This window comes from Oncorhynchus nerka, linkage group LG24 (assembly GCF_034236695.1).
Source record: "Oncorhynchus nerka isolate Pitt River linkage group LG24, Oner_Uvic_2.0, whole genome shotgun sequence".
In the NCBI taxonomy this organism is placed as follows: domain Eukaryota; kingdom Metazoa; phylum Chordata; class Actinopteri; order Salmoniformes; family Salmonidae; genus Oncorhynchus; species Oncorhynchus nerka.
Genome location: NC_088419.1, coordinates 28,527,885 through 28,548,647, shown reverse-complemented (window position 1 = coordinate 28,548,647; position 20,763 = coordinate 28,527,885). Strand labels below are relative to the sequence as shown.

Below are 20,763 nucleotides of genomic sequence, written 5' to 3'. Positions count from 1 at the left end.
TCCAAACAAATATAATATATTCCTTGGGGACTGGATCCTACCTTGAGATCCTCTCCTGTAACTCAAACTTCCATGCAAATCTTATTTTGACATGTGTGAATTCCAATTTAGAATACAGCCCTAATATTATTCTTTAGGAAGTGGAGAGAGGAGCACATTTCAGTAATGAGGGGGAGTTACAAGGAGCAGAACTCCAGGAACCTATAGCTTCTCTGTGGTGTGTCTGATGGTGCTGGCATCCCCCTGGCTGTCTGTGGCTTCCAGGCTGAACATGGTGCTGAACTGGGCCTGGGTCTCCTGCACCATCAAGTTAATGTGGGAACTGTTCAAGGCCCTGAGGCAGTGGTCTCTCACCAGGTCTGCCTGGCCCCCAGACAACACCCAGCTTCAGGCACACAGGCTGGGGTTGATACTGATCTACAGAGAAGAACAGGGTGAGAACAGTCAACGCACACTGGGATGATGATTTATGTTGATTAAGAGATGGCTCAGTTATATGGTTGCAACACCAGACCTGTAGGTTTTATTCCTGCATGGGCGACTAAGTCAACTGGATAAAAATGACCATATTATATTTGTCCTTTCAAGGAGAAATTATGTCCTCAATTCAACAGTCACACATCCACAACTAGAAATATCCCTCACGGGCTAAAACATACCAAACATGTACACAGAGATGAGGGATTAAGGGAAAACCTGTCAACCTCAATACCAGGCTTCCCCAACTGGCAGTGGTTTTATTTGGCCCTCTAAGTTAAAATTTTTTTTTTTTTTGTTTAATTATCATTGTTGGACATAAAATACTGTAAAAACACCAGAAAATCAGCTCTAAGTGATTTTAATTTAAGAAATCTGTACTCAAGTATTCCCACACATAAGACAGACACGTGATCGTATACAAATGTAAGCGAAGTTGTAAATTATTATGTTTTAGTCAAATATGATACATGTTTGGGCTTCTTGCAGTCAATTTGCAGTCTACAAATTATTTGTAATTATGTTGTTTTGGCCCACGACCATTCGCTCAAGGAAAAAAATGGTCCCGCAGCTGAATCTAACTGCTCTATACAGTACCAATAAAGAACAGTGCTTGAGACACAGTAGAGATTGAGTCTATCCCGTTAATGCAACCAAATTGCCAGCTGTGGTCTCTGAAAGTATGGTCTCTGAAGGCATGGTCTCAGAAGGCATGACTGTCAGAGTTTAGCCAGAGGGCTAACACATCCTGACAGTGTTGAGCTCCAGTGCAACTCTTTACCCAGCCGATCGATTACAATCAGAATATTTGCTTAATCCACAGTCTCTGCTTCCCTACATGGTCAAGATCTAACACTAATCTAGAGTGACTGGCTCCATGACCGATCTATGGGTTGCTATCACTGTTATAGCACTAGGCCTACATTATTGTAAGTCGGGAAGCAAGTTCAGGTAGTGAATCATTTAATAACGAAACATAGTACAAAACAAGAAACACGAGCAACGTACAGACGGGAAAGTGAAACAGAAGCAATGACACCTGGGGAAGGAACCAAAGGGAGTGGCATATCTAGGGCAGGTAATCAAGGAGGTGATGGAGTCCAGGTGAGTGTCATTATGCGCTGATGCAAGTGTACCGATGTCGACAGGTGTGCGCAATAACGAGCAGCCTGGTGACCTAGAGGCCGGAGAGGGAGCACACATGACAATTATTGTATTTAAACTAAGACAGAAGGCTCAGTGGTACAACGAGCTAGTTTAAGATATGACTGTGCCTCGATGACTAGTGTCCCCATCCGCTCCCCTCCCCTGTGTCACTTGGGAGAGCACCGCTCATCTCCATCACTCTATCTGTCACGACCCAGACACCGCGCATCATGACTATAGCACTCTATTGTCCTCTCATCCCCCCCATCTCTCCACTGAGGCCCAGGGTGACATTTTCCTCATTTTACAGCTCATTACTTTGTGTCCATCTTTATTTCTGCCTGGTCATCTGAGAGTATCTCCTCCTCTCCTCCCTATATCCCAGCTGAGCCTAATGCAGACCAGGGGGGGGGGGTCTTCTGATGATAACTTCAGTCACATAGATCACATTCACACAGCTTTCAGCCTGGCCGCTCCAGCAATGAAGAACATTACTATGGAAGAGTCGTTTGGTTTTGTGATATTAGGCAGTATTAGATTCACCTTGGTTAGTGAAGCCAAAGGCATCAGGTCCAGGCTTAGTCTCCATGTGGTCTCTGCAGCCTGCATGTGTTTCAAAAGGAGCTTGGTTCTGGACATTCTTAAACGTCCTCTGGAAGAAAAAGAGTTCAATCGAGTCTGATTACAGGCTAAAACATCACAAAATAAAAAAAGCTATTATATACTACTGTATCATAAACTAAAAGTAAGATTAATTTTCTTCTCTCTCAGCATGAATACACCTCATCTTCCCTGGCCTATACCTCTGAACGTTGTGAAATAGTGAACCTTACCCTACCTCCTCATGCCTTTTGCACACATTGTATATAGACTGCCCATTTTTTTCTACTGTGTTATTGACTTGTTAATTGTTTACTCCATGTGTAACTCTGTGTTGTCTGTTCACACTGCTATGCTTTATCTTGGCCAGGTCGCAGTTGCAAATGAGAACTTGTTCTCAACTAGCCTACCTGGTTAAATAAAGGTGAAATAAAAAATAAAAATGTTTCCCACACTGGAGAGAAGGGGAGACAGATTGAGGCTAGGGTAGTTCTCCTCTCTGGGGTTGAGTGAGAGGAGCTTTAAGTTAATAGGAATAAAGAGCTTCCTGCCCTCACCTTAATCCCTTACTGTCCCAGTGAGGTGACACACCAGAGGTAAGGGGGCCCTAGCCAGGTGAGCTGTGGGTAATGGTTGTGCTTAGAAGGCCATGGCTCCATGGCTATGCTGCGTTGGGAGACTCATGAGTGGTGTGTGTGTGTGTGTGTGTGTGGGGCAGTGACAGGGTCGGTGGAGCGGAAGGCAGGGTAACAGATGGAGGAGCCCTAGAGAGAGGAGGGCTGGAGAGGGAAAAGGGGAAGGATGTATGGTGGTTCTTAAATGAATGAATGAATGAAGGGTGCAACACTTAAAGTCCTAACCCGGGAGCCTGCTGTCACTAGGGGCCACTGCTGGGTGCACTGCTGAGTTGTCGTGGAAACCAACGCCACAATTGTGAGCAGGGAGAGTGTTTGCAGATGCTCCCTGGACCCTCCAGTTTACTCAGGTGTGTCTGAGACTAATCGAATAAATCTGTCGGCCTAGCAAGCCACGCTGCGTATACAAACACACTGGGTGCGTGTATTGGTGTGTGGCATCGGTTGCTCAGGGACTGCAGGTGGGTCCTGACACACATAAAAACACATATAATTCGCTACAATGCAGAGTTTAGGCAGTTGTGTGCACATATCTCGAAAAAGCAAAAACATTTTGCAACACATTTGTAATACTCCATGGTATAACACACACAAGCAGCCAAATATGTTTGTGCTGTGATGTAGCAGGAACAGACAGCTGAGACAATCACAAAGTGAGAGAGTCATAGGTTAACAATAAGCATGGCAAAAATACTGTCCCCTCAGTCAGTCAGCCACTCACTGATCTCATCTCAGTGCTCTCTAAATGTTGCTCTCTAAAAGACATTGAATGGAGTACTCCCCCCCCCCCCCCCCCCCCCCACACACACATGAGCATGCACACTCACCATAGCAGATCCAAAGCAGCTGTGAGAGTGAGATTAAGACAGGCGGTGAGTGTTCCCCCCCCTATAGAAAGTATTTTCATTAACTGCAGATAGCCTAGTGGTTAGAGCGTTGCTGGATTGAATACCCGAGCTGACAAGGTAAAAATCTGTCGTTTAGCCCCTGAGCAAGGCAGTTACCCCACTGTTCCCCGGGAGCCCGAAGACGTGGATGTCAATTAAGACAGCCCCCTCGGACCTTTCTGATTCAGAGGGGTTGGGTTGAATGCGGACAATACATTTCAGTTGAAGACATTCAGTTGTACAACTGACTAGGTATCCCCCTTTCCCTTACTCCCTCTGTTCTAACTCTGTCCCACCATGTCAATGTCATGTTAGTGGAAGTAGTACTTCCGTTATTCATTTGCCATTCACACAGCTCAATATAACATGGCTAGGTTTAGGCTACTACGTGATACTCAAATTTTCCCTATACCCATCATGAGGTTGCTACAACCTAGCCTACAAATGAAAAATTACAAAGTAGCTACACAGGTAGAGAGTCAAATTTGAGTAATCTGTAAGCAAGCAGTTTAGCAGTTACACCGGCGGGCTCCCATGGCAATAAATTAATAAAACCAAAAGCTTAACTTGTAAGAGTTCCAGTGTTGGATAGCCATAGCCACTTAGGTAACATAGCATCCCTTTCTGTTTGAGCCGGGTGTTTGAGTAGGCTAAACTAGCTAGCTGCATTCGCTAGCTAAGTAAAAAAAAATATGTTTGTTCAAAACTGTTCAACTATTGTCTCTCACTCTCTCTGAGTTAAACACTCACCACATTTTATGCACTGCAGTGCTAACTGGCTGTAGCTTATGCTTTCAGGACTAGATTCATTCTCTGATCCTTTGATTGTGTGGACAACATGTCAGTTCATGCTGCAAGAGCTCTGACAGTGTGGAGGATGTCCTCCGGAAGCTGTCATAATTACTGTGTACATCTATGGAAGGGGGTGAGAACCATGAGCCTCATAGGTTTTGTATTGAAGTCAATGTACCCAGAGGAGGACGGACACTACCTTACAGAGTGCTGTTGAGGCTACTGCAGACCTTCATTGCAAAACAGTGTCTTTTAATCAATTATCTGATTACATGTGAATGTATTTAGTATAGTTTTATCTAAAAAGGATCACTTTAATGTTTCACAATTTTTATTTTTATTCAATTTACTGAGGAGGATGGTCCTCCCCTTCCTCTAAGGAGCCTCCACTGACATGTACCCATTTTGATTAGCATTCATACTGTATTCATTGTTGTGCAAGTCAGTGTATTTTGGAAGATATCGGTGTGTGGTGTGAGGCAGGGGCGGAAAAGGTACAAACAAATCTGCTCTCAATGAATTGTTTGATGTAGCAAGGGTTGTTGAATAGGTTGGGTAGTAGGATCATGATCAAACTCCCACCATGTCTGCAGTCACAGCTGTTTAGCCAATCAGATATAGACAGGCTCTGCAGAAATACCAAGGTAGACCGATCAACACAAGAAAGGTGGTTTTGACTAGGCCATTCCAAGATATTAAAATGTTTCCCTTAAACCACTCGAGTTTTGCTTTAGCAGTATGCTTAGGGTCATTGTCCTGCTGGAAGGTGAACCTCCGTGGGCGGCCCTGTCTTGACAGGTTTGTTGTGGTGCCATATTCTTTACATTTTCTTATAATGGATTTAATGGCGCTCCATGGGATGTTCAAAGTTTCAGATATTTATTTATAACCCAACCCTGATCTGAACTTTGTCCCTGACCTGTTTGGAGAGCTTCTTGATCTTCATGGTGCCTCTTGCTTGGTGGTGCCCCTTGCTTAGTAGTGTTGCAAACTCTGGGGCCTTTCAGAACAGGTGTATATATACTGAGATCATGTGACAGATCATGTGACACTAAGATTGCACACAGGTGCACTTTATTTAACTAATTATGTAACTTCTGAAGGTAATTTGTTGCACCAGATCTTATTTAGGGGCTTCATAGCAAAGCGGGTGAATACATATGCATGCACCACTTTTCTGTAAAAATAAATTGTTGCATTTTTTGAAACAAGTTATTTTTTAAATTTCACTTCACCAATTTGGACTACTTTGTGTATGTCCATTACATGAAATCCAAATAAAAATCTATGTAAATTACAGGTGGTAATGTAACAAAATATGAAAAATGCCAAGGGGGTGAATAGTTTTGCAAGGCACTGTAGGTACTCTCCTGAGAAATGGAGACCCCAGGCCAGTAGCCTAGGTACTCTCCTGAGAGATGGAGACCCCAGGCCAGTAGCATAGGTACTCTCCAGAGAGATGGAGACCCCCAGGCCAGTAGCCTAGGTACTCTCCTGAGAGATGGAGACCCCAGGCCAGTGCAGGGGCCAGGCCCTCTCAGTAGAGAAGAAGAGCTTGAAGGACTGTCAGGGCTCCCAGGTCCTCCTCAGGTCCCACATCTTCACCCTCCTATCATCCCCCACCATCACCATGAGGTCTCTAGAGAGGGATGGGCAGAGGAGAGGGGAGAATATATGAGGGGATAAGGAGAGGACAGGGGAGGAGAGGAAAGAAAAAGTCATAGAACAGGAGGGAGGACAGGGGAGGAGAGGAAAGAAAAAGTAATAGAACAGGATTGAGGACAGGGGAGCTGATGGAGAGTAGAAAAGGGCGGATATAAGATGGAGGGAAATGAAGGAGGATGAAAAGGTGGGAGTGGACCGTTCCAGTCTGCCTACCCAGGGACGATACCATTGTCGCAATATTTTTTTCCATGGCAAAAATGAAAACACGAAGCAGATCATACTGTTTGGTCATTTAAAAACCTGCTGTTTGTCAAATATTGTGGAAAATAAATACACGCGACTCTGGATGACAACATAATGATGTATATTTCCAACATTAGGGCTGTTTTCCCTCAAGAAGTTAAATCCACTTCGCGTTTTGTTTCCCTGCCACGATACTAATGAGTATCGCGAAACTGGTATCTTCCCGGCCCTCCTTAAAACCCAGACAGATAAGATGGATGCCTGCCCCTTGCCAAACACCCCAGAGCGGGGCCCCAAGTGCCTCGACAACACCAGCCCATAGACTGGAAAATAACCTGCTGTTATGGCCTATCAATGTTATACTCTAACCCGTGACTCCTGATATCTTTACAGCTTTCTAATAAAGATGAACCTCACACATAACCCTGGTGCTTTAAGCTGCTGGTGGTTGTTCAGTATGCAGCAGACTGAGGAGTGAGATGAGATGGGGATCACAGAGCCTTTAACTCTTCTAGCTAATTAGATTTATCTGCTCTGTTACACAGGAGATGCATGGCCCGGGAGGCTACAGTTCTTTTAGACTTTACTACAGGGGTAAATAAGTGTTTAATTAAAGATGTGTGCGTGAAGGTGTGTGTCTGCTCTACAGCAGACGCAGACAGCTGCTAGGTGCAGCGTGGCGCTCACAGACGGATGGTCACTGCTTTTTACAGTCCACAGCCATATTGGATTGTTGGAGATGAAAACAAGGCTACATGTTCAGAATGACAATAGTTGGTTGGTTGCTCCGATGCAGGCAGTAATGTAGCCTACCTCCCTGGGTCTCAGTCTGATAATGTAAGTCATACCGCATATGGGCTTATTGCTACAACTGCAGTGCAGTTGGTTGTGATCCTAGGGTGACTTTGAGCCTCAACTAGTGGTTTGAGACAGGTCCTTGAGTCCTTCGTTGTGATTGGCCATTTACCTGGATGCGTGGCAGAACCTGAGGGCGCAGGTGGCGTTGTCGTGGGCGACAAAGCAGTGGTAGGGGTAGAGGGCAAAGGAGTGGTCCCACAGGGCCACTGTACCTGCAGGGTAAAGACAACAGGACATGTACTACAGCTGAAAGATTAGAACAATGTATAATGTACACAAAAACCCAGACATGTCTGTCAACCACACTGACTATAAGAATGGGGCTCATAACCCAATGTTTACTCAAGTGAGTGCCAAATTTAGTTTGAACAGAATCAGACTAGTACTTCTAGACTACATGTAACCCCACCAAATCGCTACCAATCCTTGATTAAATGAATAACAATCAATCAATGAGCCACAGATGTACAGAAGGCTGCGGTGTTGTTGAGTACCATCATAGAAGCCAGCAGCCAGTCCGTGGAGGGGACCTGGTTATTCTTTTCATCATGGTTGGCCTGGAGGGAGCCTCTCTTCAGGGTGATCACACCATGCACCTACAGACACACATGGAAGGATAATCATGAGATCAGCAGATCAGCAGGACAAGCATGTCATAAGATTAAAATAAAACATTGTGTGCATGTGGCTGGACAGTGTTTTCTCTTTCTCAGAATTGCTGAGAGTTGAAGATGACAGTTCAACTTTCCATACAGCTGTAGTCTTTTGTGTGAGGATGAGAGAACAGATATTAGCCTACCTGGCAGATCATCAGTGCTGGTCTGGCTCCACCTATTGGGAAACACATAAATAGTCTTTATTAACTCTTTATGATTATTGATGGGAAGATTATAACTCAATACATGAACACAGATTTATTACTGACTGTAATTAAACAAACTTGGCTATTTGGCATGCGAACAGACACACACACACCATCTAATTCAACTCTTATTCACCCTGCAGTCAGTGCTGTCAGATAGCACTGAGACAGGGAGAGAGAGACATGGAGCTGAGGAATCACAGTCCCTCTCCAAAGCCAGTCTGTCGTTTAAGATGGAATCGGCTAGCCGTCAGAATCCCAGGCCGTGTCTGACCACTCTGTGATATGGATGTGCAAAGTCAGGGCCCAGGGCTGTTCAATCACAGAGAAAACGTGGCCCTACTTGTCCATCTGTAATAAAAGCATGGGGTTAGATAGATACAAGGACATGGACACTATGTACAATACTGGAGAAATGCTAATAGCACTTCATAGCTAACAGGAGGAATACGGCCATGGATGGGTGTCTGACAGAGTAGTGTTAATCTCTGGGGGATTTCAGGTCTTCCATTGGTCTCCACATTGAGCAGTCCACCTCTGCACCCACCCCCCCTACAGGTCGATGAGGTCGATAAAGCATCGTGCCTCACTGTCCCTGCAACCCCACCATCGCCCCCTCCACCCACACCTCCCCAATCCCAGCATCCTCCCTTCCCCATAGGCTGATTTAGGCCAATGTGAGTGACAGGTCTGAGGGAGAACGGTGTCAGGTACTAGACTGAAATGTATGCCTTCCAACACTAATAACTGCGTCGCGATGCATCTTCTTTGTCATTTCAATTATAGATCCTTGTCTAATGGAAACTAAATTATCTCCATTGAGCGAGAAGGAGACAGGTTCTTTGTTTTCACCCACCAGGTTTTTTTTTTTTGGCTCGTACTCTCACGCACACCAAAAGCTATTTATAATTATCTGCCCAAAACAGTTTATCAGACGGAGAGCACACACTCACGTGCACACACATCTGAACCCTTAACCATCTCACTTCTGCACAGAGACAAGGCTGGCTCACATCATTAGTAAATTACAGTGATGGCATTACAGAATGGGATTTTGATGAACTCATTTGCATTTCATCCAGCCACCGTGGTAGGTTTCCTATCAGTCTGTTAAAAGCCCCCATTTCTCCCCTCTCTCTCTAGCTCCATGTAGAGTAAATTCTCCACATTCCCTCTCCCGATTTCTCTTTTAGCCTCACACCTGGACCTCCATACAGGCAGCACCAGGGGCCCTACATGTCACTCGTCCCTCAGGTGTGGCTGCCCTGACCGCTGTGAATCTAAAGGGGAGGGGGTCATAGTTCAGCTTAGTGACCCAGCTAGGCTCTCCCAGACGAGGTCTTGGCAGGACATGAAGGATGGCTAGACAGAGCCCAATGTTCCCTCAACGGTCCAAAACCTCAATGTAACTTCCCAGGGCACTGACCATGGCATGTACTGTAATCTCTCCATCCCCCAGCTCTGAGCCTGGGCGAAGGGGAGGCTGCTGTGAAAGGAACTGTGTACAATGAGGCAGAAAACTATTAACTGGATAGAAAGGGCACTAAAAGAGGAAAAGAACAGTCAGGAATTGTAGGCTGTGAAAAAAGAAAAAACGCAATGCTGCATCCACAAACTGCTCAAAAAGCGCACCATAAAGGTTTACCCCAACCTGATATACTGAAGGGAGCATTCTAAACCCATGGTCAAAAGATGTCTGCAACTCTCTGAGCTGTCTGTATAAGGCTGACAAACACCTAAAGCTGTGATCCTACAGACCTAAAACCTTTGATGCGGATCGATAATAACGACTGATGTTATAGAGAGAGAAAAAAGGCTAAAAAGGATCTGCACAAAAGAACCTCCAAGTTCATGAATCAGACTCTCTCTGCAGTGCTGCTCTTATCTCCTGGAGCGAGTCCGCCCTTTGTGTGTGTGTACCAGTGTGTGTAGTTTGACTGTTTCCTGCTGAAATGGTTCATTTTTGTTGTTGTTGTTTGAATAGTCTAATTAGAATATGCATTCAAACTGACTTTAAGTTGCCAAAACTGTGAGGGATGCAGCAAGAATTTTCTAGTGTAAATGATGGATGGACCAGATAAACATGTCATCAACCCAATGACCGAAGTCTTTATTACACTGCCCCGAGGCTGATGAGTCTCATAAGGGAGTAGTAGACTGTAGAAAAGAGCGGTGGCATCATATTACATTCCTAATCTATCTATTATGACTGTTGGTACTGCCAAGTACTGTCACCTTTAAAACCCCGTGAATCCATTACGATGGAGGGAATGGCTACCCTAGGGCTTAATGCATTAATGATCACAGGCTGAAGATCGATGTCTCGTAAAACATATGTGCCTCATGATAAACACGCTGTAATGCAGAGTTTGATACTGCTATGGAGTACATGTGGATGGAACTCTGGAGTGTATTGTCTTGTAGACAGATTTGAACGCTCCAGTAAATGGGGGAAATGGGAGCCCTTACAGACCGCTTGGGATGACAGAATGTGGTTGGAGAGCAGAATCAGTGAGGGATGACTTCAGGCGAGCAATTGTCTCTTTTTCTTTCTCTTCTCTCTCTCTCTCTCTGCCTCCATCTATTTATCCTACCATCCACTCTTTGTATCACCTCCCTCCATCCGTCTCTCTTCTGCAGAGATGAATAGAAAGTCATAGGAGGATGAGCATGCGCGCACACACACTGATAGATGTGTGAGGATACACTGTTCGTGGTGTGGAGAGTCCCTGCACCAGCAGAACAATGCAGTGGGGGGGGAAAGCCCAGTGACTATTCCCTTGGTTACAGATCATGTGATCCCAAGGGAGAGGATATGGAATATGGATCATACAAATATTCCGCTAGTAAATAGCCTAAGGCATACATGGGTTGGTTGTTTAGCAACAAAACCGAAATGGGGCAAAACAGGCTTAGATTATTGACATGTAAACTATATTTTGTCTCCAATGTTTATTGACAACATAAATAAAGTTGCGCAATGAGCATTTGTTGCCTCTCAAATACATCATTACAGTTATTGATTAGCTAGCTAGCAAATTGTAGCATCGACGTGACAGCAGTCAAAATACCTCAAAACAAAGCATGGTATCAAGAACAAGATAAAACTAAGCGAAACGAACCACTTACGATTCCCCACATGGCAGTTTCTTGACATTATTGGTAACTATCTGGCCATCCAGAATCACAACAACACATGGCCTTCTGCCCCATTGAAGCGTGCGCATCGTTTTTGTGATGTTCTCCGCTAACCCGTCTATATATGATGTAATAATAATAACACATGATTTTGATGTGCCCTTGCATGAAACACAAAGACGAAGCAAATATGAATTTATTTGACTTGAATTTGTTTTACAATTGCGACTTCAATGAGCAGCATGAAAACTGATTTTAAAAAGACTTCCAGCTTTTTTGCAGGACCAAGCTCAGGCTGTTGAATGACAATACTGCTCCCTTCTGGAGCAGCACATACATTGCAACTACAACACCAGAGTATAAGGTTTGATTCAGGCATAATGATATGGCTAATATATCTGTTACATGTAAATATTCTGTCACAAATGACTAATATGAGTGTTAATTTTAAGTTGCTTTAGGTTCTATCGTGTGTTAAATGAGCATGCCAACCTTTAGCGGTGTGTTTCCTGCGGGCCTGCAGTGTGTTGGGTTGAGGCAGGCTGTCGATGGTGATGTGACCTGACGTGGAGGCAGCCAGGAGACACAGTCTGGGCATGTGAGGGGCCTGACAGAGAGGGAGGAGAGAAAGTTAATTATTTCTTATTTTGCTCAGTGTCTTGAGGTTTTCTTTCACAGTCATGTTGAGGCTTTAGCTGCCATCATGCAGTGCCAAACAGGTATTAATGATGTGGGTAACATGTCCCTGCGTCTCTGTGTGCTTCTGTTCCTACCTTCCTGTTAGTTGTGAGCAGCTCCCAGGCTCCTCCTGGGCACCACTTCACATTCCACACAAAGCCTTTATCCTGGCCAACATTGGAGTGGACTGGGGAGAGAATAGGGATGGAGACAGAGAGATGGGGGGGAAATAGCTCAGAGAAAAGGGAGAGAAAGACCAAGAAGATAGTAGATGGAGAAAGAGAGTAAAGAGAGAAAGAGAGTAAATCTAGAGAACTGGGAGTGAAAAAGAGACATAATGATATTACACTGATCCCCTATTACCTGTCTGGTTCCTACCTGGTGTTGTACTGGAGTTGTCCCAAATCAGGGTGTTCAACCTGTACTGGTAGTCCAGGTTTCTGTAACAGTAGATGGCAGCGTACTGGCTGACAGGGGTGCCATCGGGGGTGGGGCACAAGTCCATGGCCCACACCGGAACACCCATATAGAACAGCATGTCCCAGCGCTTAGGGTGGGCGGGAAGGCACTCAAACCTGAACAGTAAACATCAGTTAGACACACCAAGACCGTGGTGTTACTAGCACCACACTATTACAAGTTGAGCTACACAGGACCTACCTCTTCAGTTTGTGCAGAGGAGTTGTCTCTCTGAAGAAGGTGAAGGCTGTAGACACCATTTCCTGCGGCAGGTACTTCTCAGCCTCACTGGGAGGGGAAACACATACCAAACATTTGATGTATTCTTGGGTTACTTGATATTTCGTGAGTTAGATTCAGATTTTTCCCCCAGAAGATCAAGTATAATGTAATAATCAAATGTGTATTGATATTTCTTCCTGTCCGACAAGCAATGCCAAACCTTCTCTGAAGATATCCACTTTGCAATGAATGGGTCTTTGCTGTGTTCATCACAGCTGCAAATGACAATCAGAAAGAGCCAAGACCAAATACAAAGTATGTATATAAACCCTGGATTGCTGATGCTATGTATTGGCCATTGAGAGGCTTTGAAGCCATTGGTCGGCCATATTGGCACTCCTCAGTAGGAGCAGTCCTCCATAGGAATGAATGCTATTATACAGTATTTCAATTCAATGTTTCAAGGACAAAAGTACATGTATTTAAAAAAAAATGTTGCTGAAGTGGGGAAGTATCATTAGCCATCTCTAAAAATGATACTTTAAGGATTTTAATTTCTATTTTTTTTATGTTTAGCTCACATAATATAATTCAAAAGTATGTGTTACTATATCTAATCGAATAATTGCGGCATTAATAAATGAATTTCTATAAGTTTCAAAATACACTGCTCAAAAAAATAAAGGGAACACTAAAATAACACATATATTCTTATTAGATACTTTTTTCTTTACATAGTTGAATGTGCTGACAACAAAATCACACAAAAATTATCAATGGAAATCAAATTTATCAACCCATGGAGGTCTGGATTTGAAGTCACACTCAAAATTAAAGTGGAAAACCACACTACAGGCTGATCCAACTTTGTAATGTAATGTCCTTAAAACAAGTCAAAATGAGGCTCAGTAGTGTGTGTGGCCTCCACGTGCCTGTATGACCTCCCTACAACGCATGGGCATGCTCCTGAAGAGGAGGCGGATGGTCTCCTGAGGGATCTCCTCCCAGACCTGGACTAAAGCATGGTGGATGGAGCGAGACATGATGTCCAGATGTGCTCAATTGGATTCAGGTCTGGGGAACGGGCGGGCCAGTCCATAGCATCAATGCCTTCCTCTTGCAGGAACTGCTGACACACTAAAGCCACATGAGGTCTAGCATTGTGTTGCATTAGGAGGAACCCAGGGCCAACCGCACCAGCATATGGTCTCACAAGGGGTCTGAGGATCTCATCTCGGTACCTAATGGCAGTTAGGCTACCTCTGGCGAGCACAGGGAGGGCTGTGCGGCCCCCCAAAGAAATGCCACCCCACACCATGACTGACCCACCGCCAAACCGGTCATGCTGGAGGATGTTGCAGGCAGCAGAACGTTCTCCACGGCGTCTCCAGACTCTGTCATGTCTGTCACATGTGCTCAGTGTGAACCTGCTTTCATCTGTGAAGAGCACAGGGCGCCAGTGGCAAATTTGCCAATCTTGGTGTTCTCTGGCAAATGCAAAACGTCCTGCACGGTGTTGGGCTGTAAGCACAACACCCACCTGTGGACGTCGGGCCCTCATACCACCCTCATGGAGTCTGTTTCTGACAGTTTGAGCAGACACATGCACATTTGTGGCCTGCTGGAGGTCATTTTGCAGGGCTCTGGCAGTGCTCCTCCTGCTCCTCCTTGCACAAAGGCAAAGGTAGCGGTCCTGCTGCTGGGTTGTTGCCCTCCTACGGCCTCCTCCACGTCTCCTGATGTACTGGCCTGTCTCCTGGTAGCGCCTCCATGCTCTGGACACTACGCTGACAGACACAGCAAACCTACTTGCCACAGCTCGCATTGATGTGCCATCCTGGATGAGCTGCACTATCTGAGTGTGGGTTGTAGACTCCGTCTCATGCTACCACTAGAGTGAAAGCACCGCCAGCATTCAAAAGTGACCAAAACACCAACCAGGAAGCATAGGAACTGAGAAGTGGTCTGTTGTCACCACATGCAGAACCACTCCTTTATTGTGGGTGTCTTGCTAATTGCCTATAATTTCCACCTGTTGTCTATTCCATTTGCACAACAGCATGTGAAATTTATTGTCAATCAGTGTTGCTTCCTAAGTGGACAGTTTGATTTCACAGAAGTGTGATTGACTTGGAGTTACATTGTGTTGTTTAAGTGTTCCCTTTATTTTTTTGAGCAGTGTATTTTTTACAATGGTGAGAGAGTGCCAAGATGGAGGCACCGAGGCTTCAACACAGCACCCCTATCAGTCATCTAGATTATACATCATTGCCAAAGTATATGAATAATGTAATTACATTGAGCACCCCCTACTGGCAGTGAGCAATAAACCCCACTTCTACACTGAGTGCACAAAACATTAGGATCACCTTCCTTATATTGAGTTGCACCCGCTTTTGCCCTCAGGACAGCTTTAATTTGTCAGGGCATGGACTCTACAAGGTGTCGAAAGCGTTCCACAATTATTTTAACCCCTCGTCGGATAACAAATATTTCAATTTTTTTTGGGGGGGGGTACAGCTTTTCTGCTACATATACATACATTTTACATATACATTTTACATATAAACTCAGCAAAAAAATAAACGTCCTCTCACTGTCAACTGGGTTTATATTTGTATGAACATAACAAGACTCAACAACTGAGACATAAACTGAATAAGTTCCACAGACATGTGACTAACAGAAATGGAATGATGCATCAAAAGTAACAGTCAGTATCTGGTGTGGCCACCAGCTGCATTAAGTACTGCAGTGCATCTCCTTCTCATGGACTGCACCAGATTTGCCAGTTCTTGCTGTGAGATGTTACCCCACTCTTCCACCAAGGCACCTGCAAGTTCCCAGACATTTCTGGGGGGAATGGCCCTTGCCCTCACCCTCCGATCAAACAGGTCCCGGACGTGCTCAATGGGATTGAGATCCAGGCTCTTTGCTGGCCATGGCAGAACACTGACATTCCTGTCTTGCGGGAAATCACGCACAGAACGAGCAGTATGGCTGGTGGCATTGTCATGCTGGAGGGTCATGTCAGGATGAGCCTGAAGGATGATAAACACATGAGGGAGGAGGATGTCTCCCCTGTAACGCACAGCTCAGTCCGATGATGCTGTAACACACCACCCCAGACCATGACGGACCCTGCACCCCCAAATCGATCCCGCTCCAGAATATAGGCCTTGGTGTAATGCCCATTCCTTCGACAGTAAACACGAATCCGACCAAGAGCCCTTTTTGCCAGTCCTGTCTGGTCCAGCGACGGTGGGTTTGTGCCCATAGATGACGTTGTTGCCAGTGATGTCTGGTGAGGACCTGCCTTACAACAGACTTACAAGCCCACAGTCAAGACTCTCTTAGCCTATTGCAGACAGTCTGAGCACTGATGGAGGGATTGTGCATTCCTGGTGTAACTCGGGCAGTTGTTGCCATCCTGTACCTGTCCCGCAGGTGTGATGTTTGGATGCAATGATCCTGTGCAGGTGTTGTTACATGTGGTCTGCCACTGTGAGGACGATCAGCTGTCCATCCTGTCTCCCTGTAGCACTGTCTTAGGCGTCTCACAGTACGGACATTGCAATTTATTGCCCCGGCCACATCTGCAGTCCTCATGCCTCCTTGCAGCATGCCTAAGGCACGTTCACGCAGATGAGCAGGGACCCTGGGCATCTTTCTTTTGGTGTTTCTCAGAGTCAGTAGAAAGGCCTCTTTAGTGTCCTAAGTTTTCATAACTTTGACCTTAACCGTTCCCCAGGTACATGTTCATTAATGATTTATGGTTCATTGAACAAGCATGGGAAACAGTGTTTAAACCCTTTACAATGTGAAGTTATTTGGATTTTTACGAATCATCTTTGAAAGACAGGGTCCTTTTTTTGCTCAGTTTACATTTTACATATACATTTTGCATACACATTTGACATACAGTACATGGTACTTTTATATAAAGCAGTCACATAACAATACATTACTAAACATAAGCTCTTTAATCACAGTCCTCAGCCACTCTCAGCCCATCCCACCTATCACCATAGACCACCCTCGTTAGGTTTCCATGTGCCATATATTTTTCAATTGTGCTGTGATGTTTTACATACCTTTTCATTTTTAATGATGAGACAAGGATATCCCTACCGGCCAAGCCCTCCCTAACCCGGACGACGCTAGGCCAATTGTGCGTCGTCCCACGGACCTCCCGGTCGCGGCCGGTTGCGACAGAGCCTGGGCGCGGACCCAGGGTCTCTGGTGGCACAGCTGGCGCTGCAGTACAGCGCCCTTAACCACTGCACCACCCTGGAGGCGTTTTAAGTACCTTTTGAACCTTTCTAATTGAATAGTATCCACAGATTGTGAGCTAAAGATGAAAACCTTTCCTACGAGTATTATTATATTATTTATCGACTATGGCTTTCCAAATCGCCAAACACTGCTATTTGTAAAGTTCATTTTAAGTTTATGTTGTTATTTTTTTAACCAATCCTGAACCTGTGACCGGAAACAAGCTACATAAGGGCAATACCAGAATAAATTATCTGTTGATTCTGTCTCTTCACAGAAAAATCTACAAGTGTCATTTTTTGTACCAGTTCATAAACCATATGCCATGGAATCGGTACATCGAAAATCTCTTCCCATTTATTTTGCAACATGTATGGCGCAGCTGTCAACATTTTTGTACTCAAATGAAACTGGTATATTTTTCTATTTATTTAAAAATAATAACATTTAGAAACATATTTTCTTATTAAATCAGTATATTGTTGTCACGCCCTGGTCGAAGTATTTTGTGTTTATCTTCATGTTTGGTTCAGGCCAGGGTGTGGCATGGGGTTTTTGTATTGTGGTGTGTTTTGTCTTGGGGTTTTGGTATGTATCGGGATTGTAGCTAGTGGGGTGATCTAGCAAAGTCTATGGCTGTCTGGAGTGGTTCTCAATCAGAGGCAGGTGTTTATCGTTGTCTCTGATTGGGAACCATATTTAGGCAGCCATATTCTTTGGTTGTTTTGTGGGTGATTGTCCTTAGTGTCCTTGTTCCTGTCTCTATGTTAGTTTACACTAGTATAGGCTGTTTCGGTTTTCGTTACGTTCTTTTTGTTTTATAGTATTTGTATTGATTTTGTGTTTTACGTTTTCATTAAACATGGATCGCAATCTACACGCTGCATTTTGGTCCGACTCTCCTTCACACCTAGAAAACCGTTACAATTGTAGTTTATCCATAACATTTGTTGTAATATTTGTTCTATATTTTCTGGAGGATAAAACTGAAATTGTAACCAGCTTTGTATGGCTTGTTGAAGAAAGGGCGATACTTTTCAATTAGTCGGTAATGAGAAGTAATCTGTATAAAGGCAAAAAGGACATTTTTGAACAAAGGATGAGCCTTTCTTAAAAATCTACTGGAGAACCATTTTGGGTTTATGTATACAGTAGGGCAAAAAAGTATTTAGTCAGCCACCAATTGTGCAAGTTCTCCCACTTAAAAAGATGAGAGGCCTGTAATTTTCATCATAGGTACACTTCAACTATGATAGACAAAATGTGAAAAAAAATCCAGAAAATCACATTGTAGGGTTTTTTATGAATTTATTTGCTAATTCTCATCTGTATGTGGCAAATTCACTGTATGTGGCAGGGTCTACAGTCACAGACTACAAAAGGAAAACCAGCCACGTCATGGACACCGACGTCTTGCTTCCAGACAAATAAACACCTTCTTTGCCCTCTGAGGATAATACAGTGCCACCGACGCGGCCCACTACCAAGAACTGTGGGCTCTCCTTCTCCATGGCCAACATGGGTAAGACTTGGGTAACCCTCGCAAGGCTGCCAGCCTACACGGCATCCCTAACCGCCTCCTCAGAGCATGCGCAGACCAGCTGGCTGGTGTGTTTATGGGCATATTCAATCTCTCCCTATCCCAGTCTGCTGTCCCGACATTTTTCCTGTACCCAAGAAGGTAAAGGTAACTGAACTAAATGACTATCGCCCTGTAGCACTCACTTCTGTCATCATGAAGTGCTTTGAGAGACTAGTGAAGGATCATATCACCTCCACCAGGACCAGGTTACAGTGGGTCTGCTCTACAGAACCCTCTCTCCACCACAGAGGGGAATAGGGGTCAAGTTGGCCGTTTTGTGACGGTCGTAAATACATTACAGAAACGTTCTCTTCCTTGTCACGCAATATTGAGGGAAAGAAACCTTTGAGGAACAAAGGAAGTCCTCCTGCCCGAAACTCCAACATCAACAGATTTGGGAATTAAACATTTCCCTTCGTCCAAACAGCTTGAGTGGTTTAAAGAACAATTATGTCAGATAAGTTGTGTTTTGGGATCCCATGAAGGACAGTATAACAACATATCCATCTCTGAATATGTATATTTCCCAGTGATCAGGGTCACACCCAAATGTTGGGAACTGATATGATATGTAATGTTTGCCTTCTAAATGAGATAATTATTTTTCATATGAAGGTTTAACCAAGTCAGTGGCCACGCCCACATGAACAGACATTACGAAAAAAGGAGGGAACGCCCCTTTTTCCCCTGAGTGCTTAAATAGCATAGCTTAAATAGCACTCATGACAAAATTTACATTTAGTCAAGAAAGCGCAGGGACGGTAGTCCCCACGTTGAAATGGCTACTACTCTATAGACCAGAGAGCATGGAGCTGGTTAAGAAAACTACAAGAGTACACATTTACAGTCTGCAGCTGTATATGTGAAATAGTTTAGTAAACTCGCCCGAGGACGAGAACACTTCCCTATCGAACAACCGAATGATACTCTGAAAGATCCATTCTGGAGAACATTTCCCTATCGAACGACCATTGGTACGCCTGACGTATCCATTACAACAGACAGAAACTACGAAATACTTTGATCTCTGGTGGACAAACCAGAGACTTTCTGTTCGAATAAACTCCCCAGGTGGATCAAGTATTTTCAACAGAGAGACAGCAAAGTCAGACACACGTAAATATGTAAATTGTATTTTTTCCCGAATGAGCAGCTGTTCATATGCAAAGTATTAGCATTTCCATAAGCATAGTTATTAGCTGTGTGTACGATAGTGGAGTCCTTTGTCTTTTCTCCTGCTCTTTCTTACCTGCCCCTCCCTTTTCATTTGGTGTAACAAGCCGTCATATCGGTTTAGTCCACTAGGGACTTTTAATTTTATCATGTTAGTAACCAATGTATAACCTATCCTGTGTGCGTATATGTACTTCTGTGTAATTATTCAGTTAGTTAATAAATAAATAATTCATCCAATTGGTATATCACTGATTCATCATTTATGCTAGGGTTCGTGCAGATATCCAAAAGTTTGTGACATTCAGTATATGACGGATGAGGTAATAATACATGAATAAGTGACTAATCGATAAGATATGAAACTATCTGAACAATCTGAACAGAGTTCAATTAAGGAAATAGTAACTCTTTAAACAACATTTTCCCATAGTGCTCTGAATTCCTAGTTAATTAATTAATGTTTACATGATTTGTTTAATCATGTAATATTTTCACATAGAGAATTGATTTGATAATATAACAGTATTCACATTAATGATAGTCCAAGACACAACACACCCTAGACCCACTTCAATTTACTTACCGCCCCAATAGGTCCACAGACGATGCAATCGCCATCACACTGCACACTGCCCTATCCCATCTGGACAAGAGGAATACCTATGTAAAAATGCTGTTCATTGACTATAGCTCAGCAGTCAACACCATAGTTCCCTCCAAGCTCATCATTAAGCTTGAGGCCCTGGGTTTCAACCCCACCCTGTGCAATTGGGTCCTGGACTTCCTGACAGGCCGCCCCCAGGTGGTGAAGGTAGGAAACAACAATCTCCACTTTGCTGATCCTCAACACTGGGACCCCGCAAGGGTGTGTGCTCAGCCCTCTACTGTACTCCCTGTTCATCCATGACTGCGTAGCCATGCACACCTCCAACTCAATCATCAAGTTTGCAGACGACACAACAGTAGTAGGTTTGATTACCAACAACGATGAGACATCCTACAGGGAGGAGCTGAGGGCTCTCGGAGTGTGGTGTGAGGAAAATAACCTCTCACTCAACTTCAACAAAA

The 20,763-nt window shown here is 44.2% G+C and overlaps 1 pseudogene; it reads right to left on the bottom strand.

The window, feature by feature from the left end:
• Positions 1-201: 201 nt before the first annotated feature.
• On the bottom strand, positions 202-18,457 carry LOC135564233 (general transcription factor 3C polypeptide 2-like; annotated as a pseudogene).
• Between the last annotated feature and the right edge of the window lie 2,306 nt (positions 18,458-20,763).